The following is a 27975-nucleotide window of genomic DNA, read 5'->3' as shown; positions in this document are numbered from 1 at the left end:
CATTCAACCGTAAAACAGGAAATGCCTAACACTGTGTAAAGGCCCGCGCGCGTGTGGATGCTGTAGAAGATACCACATCACCGTAAAACTTAATTAGAGGCAGAAGGCACGCACGCATGCAAAACCGGAAATCGCACAGTGTCCAGTTACACTTGCACAACACGTGTCCGGTGTACTTCCAACACCGCCAAAGCGGTAACTGACACCTTACACCAGAGCAAATCGGGTCAAGTTACAGCTCGTGAGAGGAGTCCGCAGTCCACGGAACCGGAACGCGAGTGTACACACTACTTACAGAGGAGGCACATACATGAAAATCGATCGTTCGGAGGTTGCATTTGGATGATGAAGTTATCGGCACAGTAACTCATAACTCACCTGCGAAAGAAATAGAGAGAAAAGTAGGATATTAAAGACAAGTTCATTAATGTGAAGAGACAGTCTACAGTCTACATTGTATGGTGAGAAGGAACACGACGAAATGTCAACTACACGACGCTTGTCACGAACCACGAATCTCGGAAGAAGATGAGACGGAGGACATCAATTTGTTCCAACACACTTGGTGTCTGCAGGCCTTTGGGAGTCAGTTGGTTGCAAGTGTCTGTACATTGTAGTTCGGTGTCAGCGAGGCACACACGCAACTTGAACATCTTTGCGATCATTATGCCCACTCCCTTTCTCCTTCTATCGTCACGTAGAGTTCGTAATCGATGCAAGACACTTCACCCTTAATGACGCCATGCAAGATCTGTCTACTGGCAAGTGTCAAGAGAGTTGATTACCCACGATCGTAAAACACGCCATTTGGCCTCAACATTGTGGTGAAACGATACAACACGAAACGAAGCAATGTATGATCATCATGATCATATCGATCTCGTTGGAAGATGCTCTTCGCGCGGCGTTATAGCTCTATTCTCCATTGGATCCTCTACTTGACATACGAGTGCGCGCGGACACCAAATGCAAACTCGCACTCACACACACACTTCATGAGAAAAAACAGCTGATGATGATGATTAAAAAATTGTTAACTGATTGTTTTTGCTGCTATCGTTATTTCGTTGTTCGCGCTTCTGTGTGCGTGGAGGTTCAACGATTGCACTCTGCCCACTCTACAAACAGGCAAAAACCACCAGACGAAGAGAGGGAAATTACGAGCAATCAGCGATTATTGTTCTGTTTATTGTTTTTGATTGCCTCTAATTAGCATTCAGCGTTTATTGGGGAGGAGGGCCTTCGATGTTTGTGTGCGCTTCTCCGTTCGATGCGTTCATGATGTCTAACGGACAACGGAATACGGGCGGATATAGGAGTAGTTACGTAGCCGTGGCGTCCGAGCGATGGAAGGAGAGGTCAAGTCGTCTACGGAACAAACATCTTTAATTGCGTAATGTTAATCGTTAGCTTCCTCTTCAAGAAAACCTCATTTCGAGGCTCGTTTCATGCTACTACCCCCGACCTCCAGTACTCCTGTGTATGAAGTCTGCATGGAGCACACACAATCCACCTTTCCCGTCTGAACCATGATGGAGATGCAATTTGTTGCAACAAAACAGTATCGCCCACCAGTTCCGGTTTGAGATGAATTTGTTTTAACGAGAGATCTCCCGTCCTATCATCGCACCAGCACGGAAGCGGAAACACCAACGTAGTACACGACACTGTTGTCATGTCATGCCAGAAAGCCGTTGACTAGGCGAGCATGATTTGTTGGCAAAAATGGTCCCCCTATCAAGTAGCATGTGTGTCCCCAACCAGGTCGGAAAGTGTTACCGATTCTCCATGATACACAGCACCACGATGCCGTCCCACAGCTGTGCACATCCTTTCCGGACAAAATTGCCAATCCAAGAAGCACATGCAGCACTGAAGACCCATGGGATGTTGTACTTCTTCCCACGCAACGGAAACTCTCGTGGAACTCATCAAACACACGACGACCCACAGGCGGTTGTGCGTAGGTATTTTTTGATGGATGGTTTCGGCCATCCAAAGTGTTTGTTACCGCCATCGGGTAATGAAATGACGGACGTTGATACGTTTGCTGAAGCGTTTGAAGCAGCAGCCCCGGGACACATTTCGAAGACGATAAATTGCAACCGTGACAGCCATGCCGGGTTGGTTTGACAGCTTCCATCATAGGCCGAAGAGTGAACTGACACACATTACCCGGCACAAACAAACGGCAACGGCCAATTGACAAAAGCCCTGCAACAATCCATCCGCCTTGTATGATCTATGGAGACGTGGAGGAGAGCCACAGCATTTTATCGTTTGTGCATTAAGGTTAATGACGTGCCAGCGGAAGAGTGGTAAAGCCAAGCAAAGACAAAATTAGCTTGCAGCATACACACACTCGGGAAAATGAAACCCTTTGACACTCTCGCAGGCCCAACTTTAGTTGCATCTTCACAGTATCTTCTTTTAACCCAGAAACACACCTGGATTAGCCACTAGAAGCACCTCTTATCACGTTTTTAAGTGTGTTTTCACCACTATTGCTGCCACAGAATCGTTAAATGGAGAGTCATAAATCGCGACCCGGTGTTGCGTGAGCCTCACACGCCACAACCGAGAAAACGTTAAGCAATTCCTTACTACCATATCTCCAGCCAGTTACAACAGAAATGGACCACGGAGACGGAGGAACACCCCTGTCACCATAAATTACATTCGCGTTTGGATACGCATTTCGTGCCCTTATCTCTGCCGTGAGGTTGTTTCTACTGCGATCTGCTCTATTTGCAGTGCTGCTCCAGTAATCATCCTCACCAGACGCCCGAGGCACGGGCGAGATTTCAATTGCACGCAAAGGATCGGGTGCATTACGACTTTGCGAGTTCGTGCGTCTATTTCTGCGCCTCTCCCAACTCCTACGCGCTTGAGAGAAGGGTTTTTTTTTATTTGCAAATGGGGAATTAAAAATAAAACACTCTTCACATGCGATGTAGCCTTTTGCTTCACATTCTTCTCTCTTCAGAGTGGACACCAGACTAGAAGATCGCTAGACGCGATGACTACGCAGCGTCGTGTGTCTTTATATCTGTTTGCGATCGTAGTCGTAAGTGCCACGCCGGTGACCCTTTAGAACGAAGTGTCCCGGGCGAGAGCGTAACAGCTGGAGTGAGTGAGTAAATTTAGCCATCTCATGGCGGGCTCCACAAGAATTTAGTGTCTATAGTCCTCCCCTCACTGCAAACAGCCGAATGCGTAGGGCGAACGCCTCAAGGGGTGATGTCAACAGTAACAACAGCTCGCACTCGTCCACGCGACGCGTATCTCCCTCCGATCGGAAAGCACTCGTGTTCTTAATGTTCTGGCCATTCGGGTGTCACGCGCGCTGATTGCAATTCCCAATGGAACTGACTGTGCTTGCTCCCTCTCCCTAACACACAGACCACATCACATCGCGAGAAGTAACTGACCTCCCTCTACGCCTACCACTTAAAGCTGCTGAACACTCTGTCACCATGCTGGCAGCTAGACCAGGAGAGTAGGATCCAACACCTTGGCGTTTCTTCTTTGACCAGCGCGCAAAGGAGTTCGATTTGCCGTCGTAAAATAACAGCCATTTGCCAAAGTGTGGAAAGAAAACGCACATTTGCGCCCTCTACATCTTCTCTGACACGCTTAGATGAGGGGGGAAGACACGCACACACCGTGGACATCGGTGTGATCGTGAACAAATAATCAAACGTATCATCGACGTGTGCAGAAAGAAATAATTACTCCCGTTGCCTTTTCTACTGCACCACCTCTCTTTGACATCTTTGGAAAGAACGTAGTAGACGAAGGGAATATACAGAACGACGATCAAGACACGATCAAGTCCCACGCAAACTCTTCCAGTTATTGATCACATAGCGAGACCGTATGACAGTGAGTGTGTCCATTTATCTCAGATCCTTGACCATTGACCACAGAGAGTCTGTCCTTGCAGAGGTACTCTGGTTAGTCTCCCCACCTGCATTGAAGCTATTCAGGCGTCTCAAAACACACTTCAATGTTTCTGCATGTCCCACATCACATCAGATAGAGCGAGAAAGATCTATACGGAGATGGAAAAGGCCATTCCGCTAATATGTTGCACCTCCCGATTTGCCGATAATTAATTAAACATAAAGATATTGGACGCTTTAGCGTCCACGATGAGGACCGCATGTCAAAGACAACAAGATCCCGGGCGCTAACCACCGCCCATCAAACTCAAACTTTTTTTCTTATGGATTCGTTTATTTCTCCTGCCGTTAATTTGCCTTCACGAACATGTTTTACGTTTTGAAAGATTTATCTTTGATTAGATAATTTGGGATAACTCATGGGTGTTAGCGTATAATAAGCCAATCGCCCTACTAGGCTCACTTCACATACCCTAATTAGTCTCGTCAACTTGAACGCTTAACACAGTGAAGGCAGCGCCGTTCGGCTCAGTGGACCACACCACCTTTAACACCGCCCCAAAAATAGATTTTTGGACCTTTTTTTTTGCTTTCTTTGGTTGGCAAGTGTGCGTTTGTGCTGCCTGATCGTGTGTCACCCATCTATGGGGATCGTTGGACGAGATCGAGTTTTATGCTTATGCTACTGGCCCCCGTGTCTCGTTCGCTACTGTGACGACAGTGTCAAGCGACCGTTAATGTCCACCACATTCAGGCGCGAATCGCACAAAAAAGGCGTATTGCAGTTTGACGATCGTGCCATTAATTATTTGGTCGTTAGGCATGTTTAGGGTGCTTTTGTACAGGCATTTCAAGCACATTTCCACAGCGTCCTGTCGGTTAGCTAGTAATTTTGTGCTTAAGTGTATCAGATCGCAACAACTTTCCAAAACGCATTACGTTTGGTGGCATTGACTGTTGTTTTTGTTAGACTTTAATTCCTAAAACCTGTCCAGTAGGGCATTGAAGCCATCGAAAAGTTTAACTGAACTTGTTGGGTTTAAATGAGTTTCCTGCCAAAAAAAGGAGCTCCAATAGTGGTCTGGCTTCAGTCGCAAAGGGAGAAATACGGATCGACACCAACAGAATTGGTAATTTTTTTGGCATCAATGTCAGATTTTCAGAGGCTTATCGGGTCGGTTCGTCTGTCGATTTACCGAATAAAGCTAATTTGCGGTCGCGGTGTCGCAAAAGGAAGTCAAGCAAGCGGCAGACACAGAGAGCAACAGTTGTGCAAAAGGTCACTTGACCACCGGCAGAAACCGCACCACATTCGGCCACCAAAAAGGTGCATCGCATCGTGCAACGCAAAACGGAGGCGAACCTTTAAAAACAACGAGAAACCCTCACTTTTTCTCCCCCGGGAAAGGATTATTTATTTCGTATCATTTGTATCAGCTCGACGTAGGGAGCGATAAACATGGTCAAAAATGTTCGAAAACTCAGCACGCGCGCAAGCGCACACACTACACTGTCCGGTTGGTTGATTATTAATCCTTCACAGCTGTGTATTAATCCTCCCCTGGTGTGAAACATTCAACACTGTTTAAAGAGGAAAAGCGGTTAACTGAACAGAATCCAAAAGCCAAAGCAATTGCAGTCAGAGAAGGCAGATGAATTACACGATAATTAATTCGATTATCATAATTTCTTCAGTTTTTTTGCGAGAACTGAACACAAAAAGAAAAAAAAGGTGATCACCCGCTGGGCAACACACTACCGCCGTTTCGTTACTGTAGCTTCTTAAGAAGTATCTTTCTGATGCGAATAAACTTTTTCTTCAATTATCACTAATTAATGGTTATTTTTCTCTAAAGGAGAAAGGTCAGCCATCAAAAATGAATTACTTGCGCATTTTATTCGATAACCTTTATTTATCACACAAATCACAATCAAATTAAGGAAAGCATAATCGTTGGAGCACTAATTTGAAGCGTTAGTTTAATTGATTGGAGGTTTTTCTTTGGGGAAATTGCTTCACATTGAAACCCAAACACCAGCTGGTGTGTCAATTTATTCACTTTGAGATGCCCCAATCGTGCACGGCACCGTTTTCACCATTTTTTTTTCCTCAGCGCGCATAAATTTGCATTTTACGATGTTTGCCCCACGACAAGTCAATAAAAATCCAAATAAAATCATTAGGGACAGATTTCCATTTCCCCCGGGCCGAAGTGTGATCTACTTTTTTGTTGTTGTTGATGCTCTAGCACCAATCTCACCGTGATCATCGTGATACAGCTAATTTAACGATCTTTTTTAAGGGCTATAGGTGAGGTCGAAAAGCGTGCCGTAACATTGGCCTCAACACACATGCTAACACTTCTTTTTTTAAATACAGCTTTGTGCAGATTGACATTGAGAACCACTCTTTACGGTCGAGAAACGAGCATGAAAATCATGCATCGCCATTCGATTACCGGGCCACGGATTGGTCATCGAGCGCACGCCTCTCCAAAAACCATAGTAGATCGTTGTGTGCTGTGGCGCTAATCGTCCCTAATCCATTCACGAGGCCATCCCAAAGCGCGAGATGGTGTCAGAAGTACAACCTACGGACAGACAGAAACATCTCTGAACAACTAAATCAAAAACACCACATCCGCGTGTTTTGACCCTTCGGTCCATCGGCTGCTGCTGCTGCCCACTCCGATCGGTGTTTCGTGTCATCGTGGACTGTGTTTGTCTATGTTTACAACATCGTCCCCTCACTAGTGGCCTTATCTGCTGCTCCCTTAGTTACCCCATGATGTGTCGTTCTATCGCTTGTTTTTTTGTGAGCGAGACCGACAGGGCAAAGTATTACAGTATTGGAGCCCTTGAGCAGCGATCATCCTAACGCACAGATGGTGCTGCCTCTTCTACTTCAAGCAACGCACAGCAGCAGTACCGAGCAATCTGCTACCAAACGGTATTAGACATAGAGACATAGAGACATAGAGCACCGTGGGTCGAAATTCGGGGACAATAGCAACACACAAAAAAGCGATGGGGAGCGATACAAAAACACGAGCTCACCAACAAAAGATCCGATTATGAAACCAAAGATCTGCCCCGTCAACGCACAGGAAAGAAACCTTATAGTGCACCCCACTCGCTGCCTTTAAATGGGAGGAAGCCCTTTGGAACACAAACCCAAATTAAATGGCTCATCGTTAATGCCACCGAGAAACTGCCGCTTTATTTTTTAAAGCTTCATACACACACACGCGCACCGCTCCTCTATCCTTCACTGCCAAGAAAGTCTCATTACCAAAACAAAGGTTCAAAACTGTTTTAAACGTACAGAATATCCCTACGCAGCACGCCCATGTTGTGTACGCACGCAGCAATAATAAACAAAACCTCCACTCCAGGGAGCTATGCTGCTATGCTTGTCGAACATGTTGAAACGATCGAGCTAAAACAAACCAAACGAAGCGCCTTTTTTTATTTCCATCTCTCACGCCCAAATCAAGATAAATGAGGAAAAGATCAGCCCATTTTTGGTCAAACACAAACTGCACGAACTTGTTTTTTTTTTGTTTTTTGCTGGTTTGCATGTTCTTGCTACCCCCCCCCCAAAAGGGACCTTCGACCTAGAGCAGTGCACACACTTCGTCGTTCGTAAAATAGACCGCGGGAAAGAAGACAGCCACCCAGTTGCGGGTCGTTAAAATCATTTCAAAATTGCTCAATTACGGTGTTTAAGGGTATATGTTTGCGGTGGCGCCACTACGTGGTGAGAGCAAGAAACTGCCACTGCGGACGTCTTGCGTATTGTGTACAGGGTCTGCTGGAATGCATTTTTATGATCATATTTTAACCTCCCCGCTCTGTTCGCGAATGTCCCCAGCAGCGAATGCATTTTCTTAACTATTTGGCGCCTAAAACAGGCGACCTTTCGGCAGGCGGTGCAGTATCTGTGCATGCAAAATTGCCATCGCCGTGTTGCAGCTTGATCTTCCCGGGTGACACCAATAAATGAAGCAGGCAAGCAGGCAGCAAGAAGCGTCATAAAATCTCTGCTTCATGTAGGTTCGGTACAGTAACAAAATGTCAAAGAAAAGAACAAAAAAACACACGCACACGACCAGATGTTTTTCCTTTTTTCCCCGCTCCGAGCGGCAGCATCTGGTGCGGTGGTGGGATCGTTTTTGCCGTTCCTTTCTTTTCCCATCTCCTATGACCATGTGTCTTCCTCACCTTCGCGGCAAAGGTTTTTATGAGATCGAAAACATCAACAACAAGAACTACAGGAGCGCACAGGATGACAACTGGAAAATGATACTAGCAAGGGGGAAAGAGCAAGGCCAGGGAAAACCAGAAGCAAACCTTCAATACAAATCCCATTGAGCTGGTTTAAAGGTGGTTTGGAGTAAACACAAAACCACACGCATTTCACTGCACACATACACACATATGCAAGCGTATGTGTCTGTGGTGCTGTTGCATATAGGTGCAGCCACCAGATGGTTGCAAGCCGCGCGCTTTCGAACCGCGGCAATAGAGGCAAACAGTGGAATGGAAAACAAACCGATCGGCGATCGGCGGTTCAAGCAGAAAGTGCTGCAGCAAAAGCGTTCTTTTTGTAAGCGGAGCTGATCGGAAACGAGGAAAAAAATGCATCGCACCGTGAACTGTGGTGAAGCACAGCGGGCAAAAGGTTACGAGACAGCTGTTCTAGGTCGTATCGGGCCATTTTTTGGAAGCGCAATCAAGCATGCTCTCCCGTGTGCCATACCACACACCATGTGCTGACGACAGTGTGTGTGAAAATCTTTCACCACAATACCTTTTCCCCACCTTTGCTCGTTCGGTTCCTCGTCTACGGTGGCGTTTAACTCTTTGGAGTGTGTATTTTTTCGCACGTCAGAAGTACAAGGTAAACAAGGAGTGGGAATATGCAAACAATGTCCTTCTGCAATACTGTCATGTGCTGTACAACGAGATTGTACGGTCGAAGAATCGAAATTATTCCGAGAAAGGAGGAACTCCATGATAATTTTGAATGTCTTTACAAGGGTTTGAATTAAAATTTAGTTATTAACGAGATTGAAACTGCAAATTGCTTCTAGATCGAATAGATATGCTAGTTACTTCCCCAATCAGGAAGTAAGCCACATGAAGCCTTATTAATGGCTTGTTAAGCACCAAAGACTTGATTTCTTGACTTGAATACAATTTCAATCCCGTTAGGAAACGATAGTTTCCTTTCCAGATCAATATGGACAAGTATCTCAAAAGAATCAGTCACTCTGTGTTATCTTACTGCATCAATTACTCTGAACCACATTAATTGGTTCCTTCCTACCAACCAGTTTGCTGTGCGAAGGCTCCACACATAATTATAGCCCCCCGTCTGAGACTAATTTTCTACCAGACACTTCCCATGAGCTCCTTTCGGTGGTATGTCCAGGGGTGCCAACCCAACCGAGTGACATATGCAAATGTACTCCTTCTCCAACATCGACTTTAGGACACACTTTTTTCTCTCCATTCCACAATCTCACACGCTTAGGAAGGAAAATAGTGACCAACGATAAGCAATAACGACGACGCCACCGAGTGTGAAGGGTGAGGCCAGCAATTGACATGCTTTCATATTACCTCTCTCACACACACACACACAGTGGTGTCTGAATTACTCGCACGATATGGTGGCGGCGCTAGCCGATAAGTGGCGTTCCTCGTATGGCGTCGATCAAGCGGCCCTTGCTCGGCTTTCGGCATTAAAGGACACGCATACGCGCGTGTGTGATGGTGCATAAACGGTGCGTAAAATGCCACCCCGCGCTATCAGCTGACATGTTTGCGGCCGGTGCAAATTAATGCGTCCCGGGAGAGTTGGAGAATCGAGCAAGCGGGGCTGGTTTGTGGACTGTGGAGGTTAATGAATTCAATTAGGCAATCATTTGTATCTTTCAGCTTCCTCTGCACCATGCACTCGCCTGTAAGACGGCTTCGAGACCTGACGTAAGAGCAACGCGGAGGGGTCTATTACCGTACGCGCATACAGCGCGATCGATCACACTTGTGCGATCTAAGCGATCTGGTGTGTGCGGCCGATCAATCATACGTAATGAGCCGCCAGTGTCTTTCTTGGGCGATCGTGCGATCCCTCGCGCAATCGTAATGATCGAGTCTTATTTCCCTCGCGTGCATGTAATTGTCCAAAATCGTTTTAAGATCTCGCGTCAACTGTCGTGTGTGTGTATCTAATTGCTTGACGTACGGCATCCAGCGCACGAGATACGTGCAGGTCGCAACCCTTCTATGCTGGGAGATCACACATAAAAGCTACCACAAGACAACAACAACAACGAAAAAAATCCCATTAAAATTTCAATAAGCACACAAGAGCATTAAATCGCTCAACGGGGAAGATCACCGGGGTCGTAGAAGCGTGAGCTATTTCCGTTCTTTTTTTGTGTATGTCGCTCACACCCTCCCCAAAACAGGGAAATGTGATGAAGCGATTTCACTAGAAAAAAAGGTTACTGAACTCTCGTTTGTCTCCCTCTTTGCTTCAACTCAAAAAAAAAACCTGAAACCACAACAAGTGGAAAACTCCGAACTAACTACCGCACAGAACGGAAACGATCTCCAATTAAACTGCATTCCAAAAGAAAGAAAAAAAAACAAACTCCAAAAACGAACGAGCGAGTGCGCGCGCGCGCCTTCAAGCAAGTCTTGAAAATTGAGCCGACACAGCGGACCGAACGAAAACATAACCTTTCGTGATCATAAAAGTCTCCATCGCAATAGGAGTGTCGGGGTTGGGGTTGTTCTTCTTCGCCCGACATTTACACGGGGTGCGAGAAAAATGATTCCGTGAGAACGGAAACGACAATGAGGTAGCAGCAGCAGCAGGAAGCAGTGAGAGTATATTGAGAGAGGACACATTTCTTTCGAAAAAAAGTTTCCTCTGCTGGGAAGAAAGTGACACAGTTGCGAAAGAGCTTACAGGGCTTTCAACTACTTTTGATTGTCGATGAGTGACGGATTGGTTGGAAAGGGTTTTGAGTTTCAGAAATGCATCAACGCAGGAGCGTATCTTCTTCGCAGCTAATGAAGATGTCACAATGCACATTATGGTTTGTGCTTCTAAGGTCTTCTCTCTGGGGATCTATTCGGAGCTGCATTGCAAAACGATAAGAGTTTCCCGCGTAGAGTCATGTTTCATAAAACGACCCTAATGACTACAACGTATGCGTAAGTTCTTATGCGTCAATCATTATCAACCTCTCAGGAATAGGCCCCTATCCATTCATACAGCTCCAAAACTAGTTCCGACCTCCCATTTAGATGGCTGTCAATTGACCTGCAGCACTCAACAAAGCCACCAATCGGGTAAGTGTATCGAGAGATAAGAAAGCGGGGAAAGCCCCACCAACTTAGCAATCGAACTAACACACACCGAAACCCAAATCAGCAAACAAAGAACGCCAAGGTGAATCTCGCCCTCGGATGGCCATTAGAAGGTTGGAGCGCGCGACCGCACAACGTGTGACCTTATCTTTCCCTTCCACCATTTCCACAAAGTTGGAGTGTTCCAAAGGAAATGCCTTTTTTGTTTTTCAATTTCTCTTTTCAACCCATAGACTCCACACACACACAACCACACTAACATCGACCCCGTTTGAAGAAACGCAGTCTCAGCCTTCGATCGTGCTTGTGCGAAACCACCCGCAGCAGCAGCACCAGCAGTGTAAGCGCGGGGTATCAAGTTCGACACAAATCGAGGTAGCAGCAAGACTGCCACTAACCGATAAGACTACTTACATTGCTCGAATGCACTTGAGCAACGGTGCGCAATGCCGGAAGAAAGCACGACCCTAAATTGGAGCAAACTCGGGCGAGCTCGGTTTCGGAATGTAATCAATTCCAGTGTGTGTGTCGATTTCGAGATTGCGATAGGTACGGGTAACTAGAGTAACACGAATGAGGTGCAACGAGGAACAAACAAATCGCAACACAAAGAAGGGGAAAGAAAAGAAATACCAAACGGCTTCTTCGCTGTTAAGAGATTCGTTTGAGGTAATTGAGTGCAACTTCTAGAGGGGCTCCTAAAGAGAGGCAACAGCAAACTGCTCCGTGTGCTTGTAATGATTGTGAATTTTAATTTAATTTGTTTGGAATTGAGCATATGCTAATTGCAGTACCGAGCTGTTCCACCAACCAGGGGGAAGGTCAGAGCAGCGAATCGCTGCTTAAAAAGCATCAGTGTTTGGCATCAATTACATTTGCGGAATTACGGTCCCCTTCAAGACCTTTGGCTGTTTTAAGGTACGCTGCCGCGCTTGGTTTCAAGTTCTCTTAACCTTTCTCATACGCTTCGTCGAGCACTGAGAAGCTGAGTGTTCTCAGCCATGGGGCGGCAAGAAGAGAACACACCGGTGGCCATGGGTCGTTGTGCATCGGATATTCGAACGGCACACGCAAGGAACTGGGAGACGTCTTGTGGGGAAGAAGCACCGTTTAACCGACCGTGTGTTAGCTCTTCTCCATTTTTCGTGAGGATCGTTGCCAACTTCTTGCTACATGAATATGCATTTGCCAGCCGCATGTCCATGTGGAACGGGGGCTAGCCATTAAGATTCTGCCGCCGACGGAAGAGAAATTATTGGATCTCCCAAGTGCATCTTCCTACTTCCGGATGCTACACACCGCGGGCATAGCGCACACAGGGGACCAGCGCCAAGCGCCATCCAAAAACCAAACTGGACGTACGCCAGCAGCAACCCGTACCATAGCAGGAAAAGGAAATAAATTACTCCATGGGTCAAAGATTTTGATTTGAATTATTTATATCCCACCACACGGCCAGTGAGTGTGGGCACACCGCAGCACAGCACACGATAGGTTAGGAGGTTTTTGCAGAAAAAAAAGTATCCTCCAATGAATGTGAAAGCGACCTTCCCGGGGAGTCACAGAGAGCTTGCAGTTCTCCAATTTTCGTTAGCATTTGTGCATGCTCGTACCAGATATGGAGGCAGCGATATCGAGAAAGGTGTACTAACTCCATTTTTATCCAAATCTTTCACCCCCGGAGAGAAAGAAAGAAAGGGGGCTTACAGAGCCAACATCTTTTTAATCTACGATTGATGGCTTCTTCTGAGATACCTGAGATTTGCTTGGGACCGGCCAAGAAAACAAAACCGCCCACAATGCCTTTTTAGGATTTTTTAGCTTCAACCATAGTTGCATCCATCCAGCGTAAGAAAGTCTACCACATGGTGGAACTTTTCCTTTCATTGTTTTATGGCACACACTGGAAAGTCTCTTCCTTTCAGTTTTTTGGCTATCTTCATCTATTTACAGCGTTCCAACTACCACTTTGCCGTGCTTGGAAAACTCATTTGCATTTACTAGTATGGAACGATCGCTTTGTTTCGTTTGCTGCTTGAATGGAAATAGAGATGAAAGACAACATTGGAAATACGATTCTGCGCTGAGCTCTTTTCGCCTAAGCGTTACGACGTTCAATTCGAAAAAGGAATAAGCTTCTAATAGAATAATGTTTATCAGTATAAGAGCTCCAATAAGCTTCCACTGGTGCTGCTACTGATGGCGAAACAATATCTCAGGGATTAACTTGTCCCACACAAACACACTCTGGGAGGTTGGCCTATTAACGGCACATTAACCGACACGCTCTTCTAAACGAACTCGGGCACATCATAAAGCCGTCATAATACCCCGAATAAATCAGATCAAAGCTGAAATATAGCGCACAATTCAATCGCTAGACACTCCCTTTTACCTAAGCCCGCCAATATCCAGCCAGCAGTTTTGCCAACTTCGTGTCAAGAAGCTCTCCCGCGGTGGGAGAAATTGGGAACTCAAACACGCGCGCACGGGATTAACACCAGCTCCACTACTCACCTCTTTCATCGCAGGGCAGCTCTGCCGGTGGTCTTTCCTTATTGCCAGCTCGTACCACGGTATAACCGGTTTGCTGCGCAGCGTCGTCTGACAACCGACTTTGTAGTTCAGCAGATCGTCATCCACCTTCACCACCAGATCCTGATCGTTCAGCGATGACGTCGACTTAGCACCGGCACCGAACTCATCCTCCTCCCCACACATACCCCCATTGTCACTCCCTGCTCCACCCGGACCGTACCGCAAGTCTTTCCCCGGATGGCCGAGTGTGGCGTACCGTCGGATGTACCCATTCGGCCGACTCCCCAACATGTTCGTACTAATGTCCGCAAAGTTCAGCAACTCTGCGCTGGCATTCTTGTGAATCTTCAGGTAGCAGGCAACGCCATTCCCACCACTACTCGCACCATCGTAACTCGAGTCGGTATCGCTCGAGATGCCACCACCATTCCGGTGCAACATCTTCGGTTCCTCGTAGATGATGTCCGTCCGGGAGTTGGAGTGATTGAACGACTTCCGGTACTGGAGCGAATGAAGCGGAGGTACGGCGACAATCGTTTTCGCAGGAACATCGTACAGAAAGGCCGATCGACTGCTACCATTGCTGCCGTGATGCACCGGATGCGAGTAGGTGGACGAGTTGGAGGACCCATTGTCGAGGCTTTCGGGTGTTGTCGAGCGATAGCTCGAACGGATCTTCCCGTACGACTGTGGACTGTCGGGACGCATCCCATTGGTGTATGGTGGCGGGGCGGCAAAGTACAAAGGCATTGGAGCAACCTGCTCACCACCTTTGCCGGACACGTCCAAGGCACGCGTGCGCATCATGTTGAGCTCGTTGATGTACTGCGGGCTTTTCAGCGGTGGTAGCGAAAAATCGTACGCCAAACTCTCGATGTACTCGCTCGACTGGGCGAGATTGAGGTAGTTGCTAGTCGTGTCACCGACCTTCAGCTCCAGGTTGGCGGCGCTCCTCGTTAACGGTTTGAACGTTTCGTACGTCAGCGAGGAGGTGTAATAGATGTCGTCATCTTCACGGTACGGTCCCGTGGGTGGTTGTTGCTGCTGTTCACCGCTAGGTGGCTGCTGCCCATCCTCCACCTCACCGTCACCCACCTCCACCTCGACATCATCATCTTCGGGAGTTTCCACACTGCTGCTCCGATCGTCACTCACCGTCCGCTCGGAGGATGTGCGCGGCGGAACTGGCGGTGGCATTGCGATGGCAGTCGCCGAAGAGCTCTTATAGCGTAGCTGCTTCTGCTGCTGCCCCTGCTGCAGCTCCTGCCCATTCTCATGGTTCTGCTCGCCGGCAGGACACTCAAACAGTGGCCCCGACTCGGAGGGCTTCATCACCGGCGGCACGACACCGATCATCGTCGAGCGCCGCCCGGACAGCTGGCCCGGTGCCGGTGCATACTGTTCCGCGCGGCTCTTGCTGCGCGTAAGGCCACGGGTGCGTATCGTCGCGAATCCATCCGGTAGCTGCGACTTCACCATTGACATTTCCTTCTCACACCGTTACACAGCACGGCACGGCACTACTAATCCGGTAAGGCACAACACACAGCGTCGCAGGCACAAAAGAGGACTCCTCGGTTGCACACATCGATTAAGGCGGTTCATTTGGAGCACCCTAAGACACAGGGAACGGGGGGGAACGATTGCCTGCGGCACACACTCAAAGACACTTGGTGCTTCCTCAGAAACAACACGATTCGTACATGCTTGCCCACTACACTACACCACTACAAGTTGAGAGCGAAAAGAAGATTATAAACACATGCAACGCAATGCAGGACAGACCAGCATCACTTCTAACAAGGCCCCGGGGATCAATGCCTCTCCAAGAGGGATGATTAGTTTCAATTTGATTAATTAAAGCCAATGTTCGAAAATTGTGTCGTGATAGTCGTCTCTTTCCTCTAACGATGGTGTTCTCATTTATTGCTGTGTTCTTCAGCCCTCTGGACATGTTTATTTGGCCACCCAAATCATCAATCAAGCAACGATTACTGTCAAATGTCCACACTGTTGTCCCCTGCCGCACCTTCGGCTGGTCTCTTTTCGTTGGAGTAGAAAAGCACGGCCCATTGTCGGTTGTAACAACAACCAATGGAATGGATGTGAGAAGCAGCGCAGTAAAGTGATCGATTTTAAGAGCCTACTATACAAGCGTCGTACAAAGGAACGACCTTCTTCCTTCTGCATATTCCCTCAACCTACACACACAGCAAAGTACGGTGTTCGAGCAGATGTAAAAGGCTTCGTTATCGAATTGATGGATTTATGATCGTCACTTTCCAAATCGAACAGTCCTGGACGGAAAAAAGAAGCATGTGAAGAGAAGCAATGGAGCGGGAGCTGACAACCGAACAATTCTACAACAAGCCCGTCCGAGTGGCGATCTTCAATCAATCTTGGTATACTATACTGGGGTTCACCTCTCTTCATGCTTAAATCCGTGTCATGTAAATTAATGATTTGAGCTACTTTGTACACAACGCTGCAGTCCTTTTTCAAGGCAATAAAGCAGAACAAAACATGCACACACACAGAAAAAAAGGAAATGCATCCGCTTTTGGGTGTTCCCGTATCGTGCGGCGGTAGGTTTTCGAAGCCGAAAATTGGAACGGAAATGACTCGTGTTTCCTTGGGCCTGAAATTCGGAGGCACAAAAAACTAGGACACAAGGAATCTACTGCAGGCAGCTTTTCACTGTATAAGGCACTTTGTTGCCATTCGTTTGGTGGTGGTGTCCTGTCCATTTCCGACAGGACCGAAACGAATTCTGTCGATATTGAAGTTGATCTACTCTCCAAAACGACAAAACACAACACACACACACGTGCTCTGTGTCTACAGCAAGAGGCAAGAACGAGCAGTAAACATGCAAACTATGTAACATCTAGCTCGGCAGGTTCACACGAAATGTTCCAAAATTGATCTTTTTTCCACTTCTCAACCAACATAGACAAATGCTATTTCCTGTTGCCGTCAACTCGAGAGTTTTCAACGTCTTTCTCTCCCTTGTTCACCCTCTGTGTGATTGATGTTGACACTTGTAGTAACACAACGTTGGTGTCACTCCCCCGAGCACACCCATCTGCGTTTGCAGATGTTTGAAGTTTCATTCGAACACGAACATCAGTTTGTGAGAATCTCCCACTTCCGACACCAACGTCCAGCGTTAGCATATTTCTTCCGTCAGTTACTGACAACATCCACAGATGTCGAGATTCCTCCATCATTCTTCAATCGTTCCAGCGGGACGTCCCAGCGCAAGCTGCTGATACTGGTTAATCACTTCACTTTGTTTAATCTACGCATGAATCAGACCCATTCTACGCTCAGAAATGGCAAACCATAATAACCATAACCATAATTCAAGCTGCAGTAATTTGCTAGTCGTTATTTTCAAATGCGAATCTCGATGGCTCGACCGGGGCTCTAATCGATGACCTTGTGTAGCAACCAGCTTGCTTGCTAGGCTACTGCCACAGATGTTCTGAGAACCTCGTTTCCTTCTGTACAGCATAGTCTTAGCAATCATCATCATGCCAGTGACAAATATAGAAATGACAAACCCAACTTCAGGCACGATTTTTTTCCCACATAAACCATGTCCTCTTCCTGTAAGGCGGCTAATGGCAGCCATTCGAAGGCTGAGTAAACAGGAACCCCTTTTTTTGCTTGCTTGCTTTGCTTCTATTACGTAAGACTAGCAACGGTTTGTTTGCATATTGGGGAAAAAACCCGCTCGGTCTGTGTCCAGCGAAGTTTTGTCCCTGTTCCAACGTGCGACTGATAAGGCTGATATAGAGCGGTAGCTTCACCGTACGCACTACAGTCGCTCTCGCACTCCGCAGCTATTTACGCAGCTGTCAGTGTTCGTCCTACTTCTGGTTAGTGGCGGCTTGCATCTTCCTACCCTACGCACGACGCGACGGTCGATCAGTTGATAAAGACTGGAACATGCTGCCCTTTTATAGTAAAAAGGCAATATATTACCGACCGCCTGCAGGATCAATGTTTCACCGGTCGAGCGCAACAACGGAACGAACGCATCAACGCAATCTCACCTGCCAGACGTTAATGTGCGCGATTAACGCACACTCATACTGTTGTGGCAGGTGTGCTGCTCACCGTACTCTAATCTACAGCTGGTCAGCTACGGGGAAAATTGATGATACACCAAACCGTTATGCAGTATCTTTCGCGCACCGTGGACATTGTGGTTTGAAAGCCACCCTTCATACGTTAACTGGACTGATCGGACGATCACGCGCGCACATACATACAAATCACCTCTTCGTCCAGACGGCCATTTATCGCAACCAAACCATCGACTCCATCAACGTATTGACATTCCCACAGTGCGAGAGGAGTTCAACAATTTCACCATGACCGTGGCCCTGTGTTGCAGGCACGCGATCAGAATTACCAAACTACCCAACCACGTTGATGCTCCTCTTTCTTGCCATCGCATCTTCTCATCGTCCGATGCATACAAAGTAACAAAATTGCCTCCAAAGATATCGCTAACCCGCCAAAGGAGGCTCTAACGCGAACAAAACCTTTTACTCTACTACGTCGGCTACTCGACCAAAACCCGTGGTTATCGCGATGACCGGGACTACCTGCGAGGAATTACTTCAAGAGGGAGGAGACGTTGGCACAGGTCTAGGCGCGCTTCTCGGATGCATAATTAATTATGTCCGAGAGTGGTTGGTTCGGAGACCCCGCCTGCCCGGAGGCTTTCAGCTGTCCAGTAGGTCACGAAGAGGTTGACCATTTCTGACGTTTATTGGACGACACTAGGAACATGATGGAGAAGCGAGCGCCTGGATTAAGAGGTTTTATAAACACTAGCTTCTCGCGCCGTAAGGCATGCGCTGCTGATCTGTCGGATCTGACTAGCGTTTACTATCACTTTGGACCTCATCTTCCATGCAAAAACATTGCGAGAACACGGCATTTAATCAGCCTGTCTTTTCCCATCCCGGAACATCCTTGTTAAGTCGAAGAAGCTAACCCAACTTCCCGAGGTGTCGGCCCCTTGGGTGGGTCTCCTTGAGGGCTTTCGACACGCTTTCTATTTAATCATATCCAATTTACGCGCGTGTGTGTGTGTGAGCTTGTTCAACCATTATGCTCGTTCGCACGCCGTTTTACCTTCCTCTCAGGGCGGGACACTGCTGGACACCACCGTCAAAGAGTGAGAGTCTTCCCTCGGGCGAACTCTTCACTGCGAGGAGTGGCCACTTCGACCAGAAACAACAGGAATGACAGTGCCGGTGGTGCAGAAAAAAAACCCTCCAAAGAGCACACCTTCCGCCGATAATAGACATTAGGAGGCCAAAAAGGCCGACAGGCGTATCCCTTCTTTTCCTATTGTGGCTCACAGGAAGGCCTCACACAAACGCGGCCGGCATGCATAAACAAACAAAGTAATTAATTACAGATACCTCACCACCTTTCCACCCTTTTCTGAACCCACTTTTCCCTCTAACCGGCCCCTAGTAAAGCCATGATTTCAATCCGTGAGATTGCTCTTACTCCAACGCCGATGATGCTTAAGCTTCACCTTCGTCATTATATGCGCTTCATTTGCCTTTTTGCTTGGATCCGGGCGGTCCTTCGGCGAGGGCTGATTCGGTGCGCAAAACCCATCAAGAAAATGACCACTAATGGGACCTCCGTTTTTCTTCTTCGCTTGCTGTCCGTCCCTCCTCCACTTCGGTTCGGTCGCATCAAAGCCGAAAGCCACACGCAAAAGTGTAATATGTTGGCTTGCCTTCGCTCTGCCTTTCGCTTCCCGAACCACGACCAACTCCAACAGGTTGATAAGAGCGAAGAAGCCACACCGCACAGCACAACATCACAGAATGCGAATTGACAGTTCTCAGAATGATGTCAGCCAACCAGCGAATGACTGCGGGCAACTTCCGGGGCAGCGGACAACATCGCCGGCCTGCCGTCCTCATCATCTCTGTCCGCCGTGTGCACTTATCGTCCCGAGAGCTGTGTGTGTGGTGGAACCGGTTTTTCGGACAGAGCACACAAGATGCTCAATCAAAACCAGTCGCCCCGGCCCGGGCCCGACCGTGCTTGGGACCTGTGAGGAGTCGCGAACGCGAAGCTGGTGTCGAATGCAACTGTTGGCAACTTGTTTCACTCAGCCCAAACACTGACGACCCCCACCGGCAAAGGCAAGGTCGTCCAGCAGCAGCAGCACCAGCAGCAGCAACACCAACAAGAATTTGTTGTAATTTCGTCACACGGTTTCGTGCGAGCGCACAACGGCGGTTTTGTGAATCATGTAAATTCCCCAACCAGTGGAACAACGGGACAACCACCTCCAAGACAGGGTTTCTGAAGTCATCTAAACACTTTAAACTCGTACAAACAATTTCAACAATGTAAATGATATCTTCAATGATCTGTCCAAAGATATTTGGACCTCCATTTGGATGTTGGAAGTTTCCAATGTTGAGTTCACAACAGAACCCCTGTAAGACCGTGGTATGCACACGACCACTCTCTGTATTATGTTTCTTTATGTTGGCCCCCACCCGAAAGGGCAGCACAGCGATATGACTCATAAGCGCTGGTGCAGCGTAATTCCCTCCAAGACTTCCAGATTCCTTTCATTCTTCCACCGCAACCCCATATATTGGACGTTATCAGGAATTGGAAGCCGTTCGATGACTCCGACGACTTGGTCGACGAGATGTTATTCCAATCAATACATTAAAAGGAAGCTGTTTGTGCTCCACAGCAGAGAATCCAACATCTCCAAGTCGTCGTCAGCAAGAAAAAAGCGTATTAATTATTCATTATGCTACTCAATCACACAGCAGAGCGCACATGAAAATTTTATATCCAATTCCATTCTTAGACCAACAAAACATGAGCGTTCCTGTTCGTTGTTTGTGTGTTGTTCTGGTAGCAACTCCAAACACAGAGCTGCGCAATAAAAAAGCACAACCTTTGTGTACGTGACTTGTACTAGAGACGGTGGTTTATTTCGAATCGCCCGGTCCAGTACCGAACAACGCCCAGCGCCATTGACACACGACGCTTGTAGGGCTCGCTTGAGAAGGAGGAAAAAGTGAAATAAAATTAGCGTATTTACAACCACAAGCAGCTCTCTCAACTCAGAAGTCAAGTAGCAGAAGTGCTTAAAGAGAAAAAAAGCCTCTCCCTGGGTGTGAGAACGAACCAACACACAACAGATAACAATGCTCATTCTATTGCCAACACACGATTTTGCACCTCTTTTTACTTCGGTGTAACCTTCACGGCCCGTACTTTCCCACACCGCACACATGTGAGTAGGGTTGTTGCTGTTGCTTCGCTATCTAAAGCCCTTTTTTCTGCGCTATCACTCTGTCTGTACTCCGCTTGCGCAATGCTTCCGTTCCCTGGCGAGCTTAATGTTTGCTGTTTGCCGTCTGCCTTCCACTTCTACACAAAAGATTCCACAAACGAGCAAACGCACTGAGAACTTGGGCAGTAGTGGTTGAAAAAAAACACTACGTTAATGAGAAACTGCCAGAACGGTGGGTAGAAAACCTCCAAAATATAAAGGGCAAACAACTCGGAAGGAAGGAAGTAAGACCCTAATGAATGGAAGAGAGCATGTTCGGCAAGGCGCCAAATTTGAGAGATTTTTCAGCATCGTCTGGTGCCGGCAAGTCGCCCAGTTCTACGATGATGATGATGATGATGGTCGGGGGCCTTCCCCAGTATGAATAATATTCTACTTATTTCTATCCCCGCAGCACATCGCACGTACGAATGCGTTTCGCAAGACTGCGGAAGCTGCCCATGATTGTACGGGTTTCGGGCCAGAGAGCTGGCAAAGCAACACGCTTTAATTACATTAGCGTCGATACTGACATGAGCGAACGACGTGAATCGATTATTAATTAATCCGTCAGCGGACAAAAATAACAAACATGATCGACAGCAGCAGCAGCCACAGCTACCAAACGGAGGTTCTCGTTTCCTTTTTGCTGATGCAGCTCGAAACAGTGCTCAACAGCAAACAGAAACCACGTCAGAAACCAGTCATGCTCCCTTCACTGTACAGCACATTGGACACCGAACCAACCGGACACCAAAAACACCGGGCCAACTTGGGAAGGGAGGACTCGGTTTATGGAAAATGGACGCGAGCAACGACTCCACATACGCCTCTCGCACGTAGGACGACGACGCCACATTAGAGCTATACATACACACACCTTCCGAATCAATTGGAGAACACATTTTGATCGGGCAAACCTCTCATTTTGTGATCGAAATGAATAAGTTTGTTTGCATTAATGTTACGGCTCCACTCCTCCTCGCTCAAGAACTCAAGGCACACACCACTTTTGCTTTTGTTCGAGCTACAGCACCAAGGGCCTGCTGTGCATATGTGCTGGCCACACACCATATGGTCAAGCCAAATGAAGTGACCCACAGTGTGTCCGAAAACAAATTCGACATAATTGACTTGTCGAATTCTGCGCTCCTGCCTGCTTGAAGTGTGTGTGTGTGTTTTGCCTCGGTACGACCCAGATACAAGGCCCTCTCGGTCGTAGAGGCGTCGCAGTTTTGGAGGATCACCCAAGGTGTGTCCGTAAGAGCGATAGAGATCGAGCACTGGGCGCTCGAATTCTTCCAAACCCTATGCAAATGGGGACATGTAAATCGAGATGCCAACGCACCTTCAGAAGCGCAAGAAAATCAATACGATCGATCCGAAACTCGATCATCTCTCGCACACCCTTCACTAGACAAAACCTCGAAGCGTGTAACATCGTAGGTTTGGGCGGGCGTAAAGCCGTGTTTTATTTGAACTGAATAATGTAAATATCAACGACACCGTTTATTTGCATTTTTCGTTCGTCAACTCCAACAATTCCAGCTTTTTTTTCGGTGGGAAGATATCCAGCTGTGAGGTGTGCTACAACATACCACCCAATAAGCGAAAAAAAAAACACAAAACCCATCAACCGAGGTGTCGCGCGAAAACGAATTCAATTTCCATACGTATGTGCCCGTCGCGCACATTGCATTTGTGCGGGTTAGTGTTAGACGAGCGCCCATCACTGTATTTAAATGGCTTGCCTTGGATTGGAACAGGGGAGTGGTCCTCTAGCTCCATCCACCACCCGGTTAGGTTTGTAAGGAGGTTGATTTTAAATGTTTTTGGAACACCCTTGAAGTACACATGGCAAATGACGACGTTTTCTTTGTTGTATTGGTTCCGTCAACTCTCAAATGAGGTTGTTTTTTGTTTAGAGTAGCCTCTAGCCCCCCCCAAAAATACAAATGATAATGAGTCGGTTGGTTAATTATGATTCGCTTATCATCATCAAATGCTGCGAGTAAGCAAGGAATCATTCGAATGGCTTCTTATCTCCTCGAAAGACTGCCCAAAACCTTGCGCCCCAATCACGAGCACGATTGACAAACACATTTACAAGTGAAAAAGAAAGAAAATACCAAAGAGCACGCAATAAAAGACACAAAAAATACAACTCTAACTTCCATTGACAAAAAACACCTCCCAAAAAGCTGATTCCAATATCAGTAAACACAAGCGAAAAAAACAATACAGAAAAGGTTCGTTGAGATTTGACACATTTTCATATTGTTTGCAGCCGCCCCGCCGCAAGAGTCGGAAAGTTCGCTTCATCTCAGGAATTTTTCATTAAAATATTTGCGCCTCCAGGGGAGCGAGGGATCCATATCTAAATCAATAGCTTGCCTAAAGGGAAATGGAATTATATTGATGCCTAACTTCCATCGCCCGAAACATCAACAAAATCCAATATTCAACGGCAAATTCCAACGTCTATGGGTCTTATCAAAGTATCCCCAACACCCTTGCATACTCCCTCCACGAGGTTCTTGATCCGCGAAATTTGAATAATCAGTTTAATATGCACGCTGACAGGTTGCTCCCACTGGGTTCGTAGCATCTCTCCTCTATCTTTCTGTTTATGAATGGGATGTTTTTTCTTCGGGTTTGCTTTCAGGTGTTACCCCATACCCCGTTGAAAAGAAGAAACTGATCCAGGGGAGGAACTGGCGAGGTTCTAAGGGATGCGTGGCGGCAGTAACCGACCAGATGGAACTCGTCCGCGGCCAGATGATTATGCTCCCGCAAACCGACGCGATGTTTATTTGTGTATAAGCAAAGCAATCCATGCTTTTCCCGTACGATTTAAAGGTAACAGCAGCAGCAACACAACATATGTTTTCCAAGAGGGTCAGCAGCTAGAGTGTGGAGTGAGCAGGCACCCATACACACATAAATATAGATAGACACGCGGTTCAATGACCGAATCAACCACTCGGACGAGTCAAGTAAGGTACGACAGGGCGTGAGCGTAACGAAATCCAGCGCAAAGAACCCAACAGTCTCCACGCGTCCGTATGCCCGCCGAAGATGGGACACGATGGAACTGTACGAACAGGGAGTGGGTTATAAATCATAAAAATCATTTCAGTTCACTCGGGAAGGGCAAAAAAAATCAGCTCTCCCTCAAGACCATCATGATGGAACCAAACGTCAAGAAAAGTGCACTACCGGCTTCTACGAAGGTACCTCGATGCTTCCGAACATCACTCCACTGTGTGCAGACAGACGGTGACGACGAACGGTGGTTTGCAATTATACAAGACCTTAACCTTAACCACAACACCGCACAGGGAGTTGGAGCACAACTCGGGCAAAGAAGGGCGAGTTGCACAAAGAATTAGAAATGAGTTTTCCTTTGGCTGGCGCCGGACCAGTTGGAGCTTTTCCCCCTGCCCCCCATAGAAGGAGAGGTAGCAAAAGAAGTCAAGAAAATGACACACCACACCATCATCAACAACAGCCCCATTCCACGATATGCTTTGTTGGTTTTGGCGAGAGTGTAATTGCTGATTTATTCCGGAGTGTTAATGCGATCTTGAGAGATACAAACGCCCCACTCATCAGAAAGCAACACAAAACCACAAGAAAAAACACAAGAAAGACAATAAATTGTGTTGTAAAACACCGCAATTAGAAGGTCAAGCGCTTCTGGTGGTGCTGTTGCGATAAAAAAGCCACAGACAGGATAAATGTTTGATAAAAACCCAAAAATCCCAAAATAGATCGACTTGAAAGCTCACGCGAATTAAGACACTACTTCCCGACACGCCCAAGAGGTTGAACGATATATGGGTGATAATTATCTGTTGTACGTTATGTGTGAGTCGACAGGGAAACCCAAAAAACCACAATCTCTATAATGGAACAGAACCATATTTTCCAAATGATTATAAATTGCTATTTCCTTTCCAAAAAAAGGTCTTTATTGAGGGCGAGAAGTTTTGGCGACCCTTATCAACACTTGATCACCAGCAACAAAAATGGTCTTTTGCCCAGAGTGAGCAAACCTTTTCACCGATTTATGGACGCGTGCAATATGAACAACCGGATGCCTTTCATTTCTCCGGCAAGGGATACTATCATCCCACACGTCTTGGGGGACATTCTGAGTAGTGATGGGTAATCCGGAGCGGAGTCATGGATCAACTCCGACTCCGGTGCGCAAAATATGACTCCGGCTCCGGATCATAACTGGATTTGACTCCGGATCAGTCCGGATCACTCCGGATCACTCCGGATTACTCCGGATCACTCCGGATTACTCCGGATTACTCCGGATCACTCCGGATTACTCCGGATCACTCCGGATTACTCCGGATCACTCCGGATTACTCCGGATCACTCCGGATTACTCCGGATCACTCCGGATTACTCCGGATCACTCCGGATTACTCCGGATCACTCCGGATCACTCCGGATCAGTCCGGATCAGTTTTCGTACATATTAGACGTACGACTTGAAAGTCAATGAACTCATCAAGAATTGTCTAAACGATAATGGACAGTCATTCCGGATCCGGAGTGATCCGGAGTGATCCGGAGTGATCCGGAGTGATCCGGAGTGATCCGGAGTGATCCGGAGTGATCCGGAGTAATCCGGAGTAATCCGGAGTGATCCGGACTCGGAGTCGATGAGTCCGAGGGTTTTCCCGTACGCACCCCCCCCCCCCCCCCCCCCCCCGCTAAACAGTCCGGAGCAACTCCGAGTCCGACTCCGAGGGGTGCCGGAGTCAGATCAATCCGACTCCGGAAAAAATTTGTATTTACCCATCACTAATTCTGAGGGAGAGCTAAATTGCCATCAAACGGACCCTGTGGATACGGACTGCCTGTCGTTGTTGATTGTGGAATATAGCCCCAAAACATTATCATAACCGTACCATCTGAACCTCAGCCAAGCTCTGTGGTTCAAGTTCGAGTGGTAAAAGTACTTCCGGCGATTGCCTTTCCCACTCGGTTAAAGCTCACTGCAAAAAGACATTGAAAGCTCACCATTCGGTTCGCCTGAAAAAATGAAGCGGAATAGATTGGGCGGGTCTCGGCAGGGGCGACGAAGCGATTTGCATATTGCGGATATGATACACATTATGCTCCGGACCACAAACAACATACAAAAGAAGGCAAAAACATGCTCCGTCGCCGCTGTGACGATGGTCAAGATACGCACAAATCGGACAAATCGTATCTAAATGAAATGTAAAAAATCGGAGAGCTGACCCTTTGTGACTATAAAGACAAACGGTACAGGAAACACGGACCCCAAAAATGCCCCAACATCTTGGAATTGAAACATCTTCTTTCTTGGACCACTATTGGAGTTGGAGAGCAGGAAGAAGTCGGTGGTTTCCTGACGTGTTAGCCTTGCCGCTTGGATGCTGTTTTCCGTACCGTTGATGACGATGATGATGGCTTGCTGCTGATGCTGGTCAGACGTCTTCAGATTCAATTAGCCCATCGTTTCGCTTCATCGCACATTAAGCAACTCCAGATAGAAGCACACACAAACGCGAAAATACAGGGCAAAAAGAGCCGCGAAAAAGGGGCACTGTTGTCAAGATGAGATGATGTGTGCTGGTGTGACCATCCATCTGCAAGCAAACGTGCATGTTGGAATAATATCAACCCCTTACATAGCATCCGGTCGGATCCGAATCCATATCAAAAGGTTCTGCTGCTGCTGCTGCCACTTAGACATCAGCAAAAGATCAATCGAAACGATACGAGCACCCAAACACTACATGCCCAAGAGTATTGGCAATTTTTCATCGTTTCGATGGACAGGCGAACAGGAATTCGTTGCACACATCAAACAGTGCTCAAGAGAACGTGGAATATAAAGCCCAGAGAGAAAGAGCGAGGACAGAGGGTTCGTATTTATGTTTGTAATTGGAATTGTGGCGATGCAGCATATGGTCGCATACGGTCCCGCGGCTGATGCGACCTCAACGCAGCTCGCGATCATGGCGAACACCCGAACGCGGATGGAGGAAGATGCACAGGGAATGGAATGAATAATGAAAATAAATAAACACGATCACCCTTCTTCACCGTGTGTCTCTGTCGTGCTCTCTCCCTGCTGCTGCTGCATCGTTTGAGGCATAACTGCTCGAAGGGAAACACGAAAATCGAGCGTATGCTACGTCAAAAACCCATAAAGCATAATGCGGTTACTGCGAGATACTGTCGACTGTGTCTGTGTTTAATTCTTCTGTGCCCTCTCCCAGTGCCTACTGCATCACACACCCTCTCAATTTATGCGTATCCGGGATATAGCCCTCCCTTGTCATCCTTCTGCCTCACGGTTTATTTATCCTACATCAGACACCGGGAGCCCTCCTGTTTGGTTGCGTCCAGTTGGCCCACCAACCAAATTCCTACTGACTTCAAAATATTGAATTCTTTCCTCCCAGAGTTTTCCACCCATGAGGCGCAATATTAACGTTTCATATTTGGGTCAAACGGTCTCGCCACAACTCGCCCGCTCGCTGTCCGGAAGCGTTTTTCCGCTGGGGTCAGTTGGATATGAATTTCCTTCGGCCGGCGTGGCGGCGACAGCGGCTGCAGTCCGAACTGCCGGAAGCGATCGGTCAATATTTTTCAGGCGCGAGTTGACCACGCGCCTCAAGGAGGGTTAAATTGAAGCCGGATGTGAGGCGGCAGTGGAAGCTGTGAAATAGATCCAGGCCACCTTCGCCGTACGTCTCGAGATGTTGCCCAAAACGATTCGGAGAGGGATGTGGT

At 47.4% G+C, this 27975-nt stretch overlaps 2 protein-coding genes across 9 annotated transcripts in view; both read right to left on the bottom strand.

The window, feature by feature from the left end:
• The window catches only part of LOC120956616 (40S ribosomal protein S21), a 489791-nt gene extending 473258 nt beyond the window's left edge, over positions 1-16533 (bottom strand). The window contains exon 1 of one of the 2 annotated variants that reach the window (XM_049610545.1): positions 16524-16533. The gene's annotated coding sequence lies outside the window, so the exon portion shown is untranslated. Of the gene's footprint in view, positions 1-7426; positions 7431-16523 lie in introns of those variants that run through there. The other variant, XM_049610546.1, reaches the window with a different exon arrangement.
• Positions 1-27975, bottom strand: part of LOC120957068 (protein sickie) — a 303567-nt gene that overhangs the window by 23758 nt on the left and 251834 nt on the right. The gene's annotated exons all lie outside the window — the stretch shown is intronic.

Source organism: Anopheles coluzzii, chromosome 3 (genome assembly GCF_943734685.1).
Source record: "Anopheles coluzzii chromosome 3, AcolN3, whole genome shotgun sequence".
NCBI lineage: Eukaryota > Metazoa > Arthropoda > Insecta > Diptera > Culicidae > Anopheles > Anopheles coluzzii.
The sequence above is the reverse complement of the archived record's forward strand: the minus strand, read 5'-3'. Positions and strand labels throughout refer to the sequence as shown.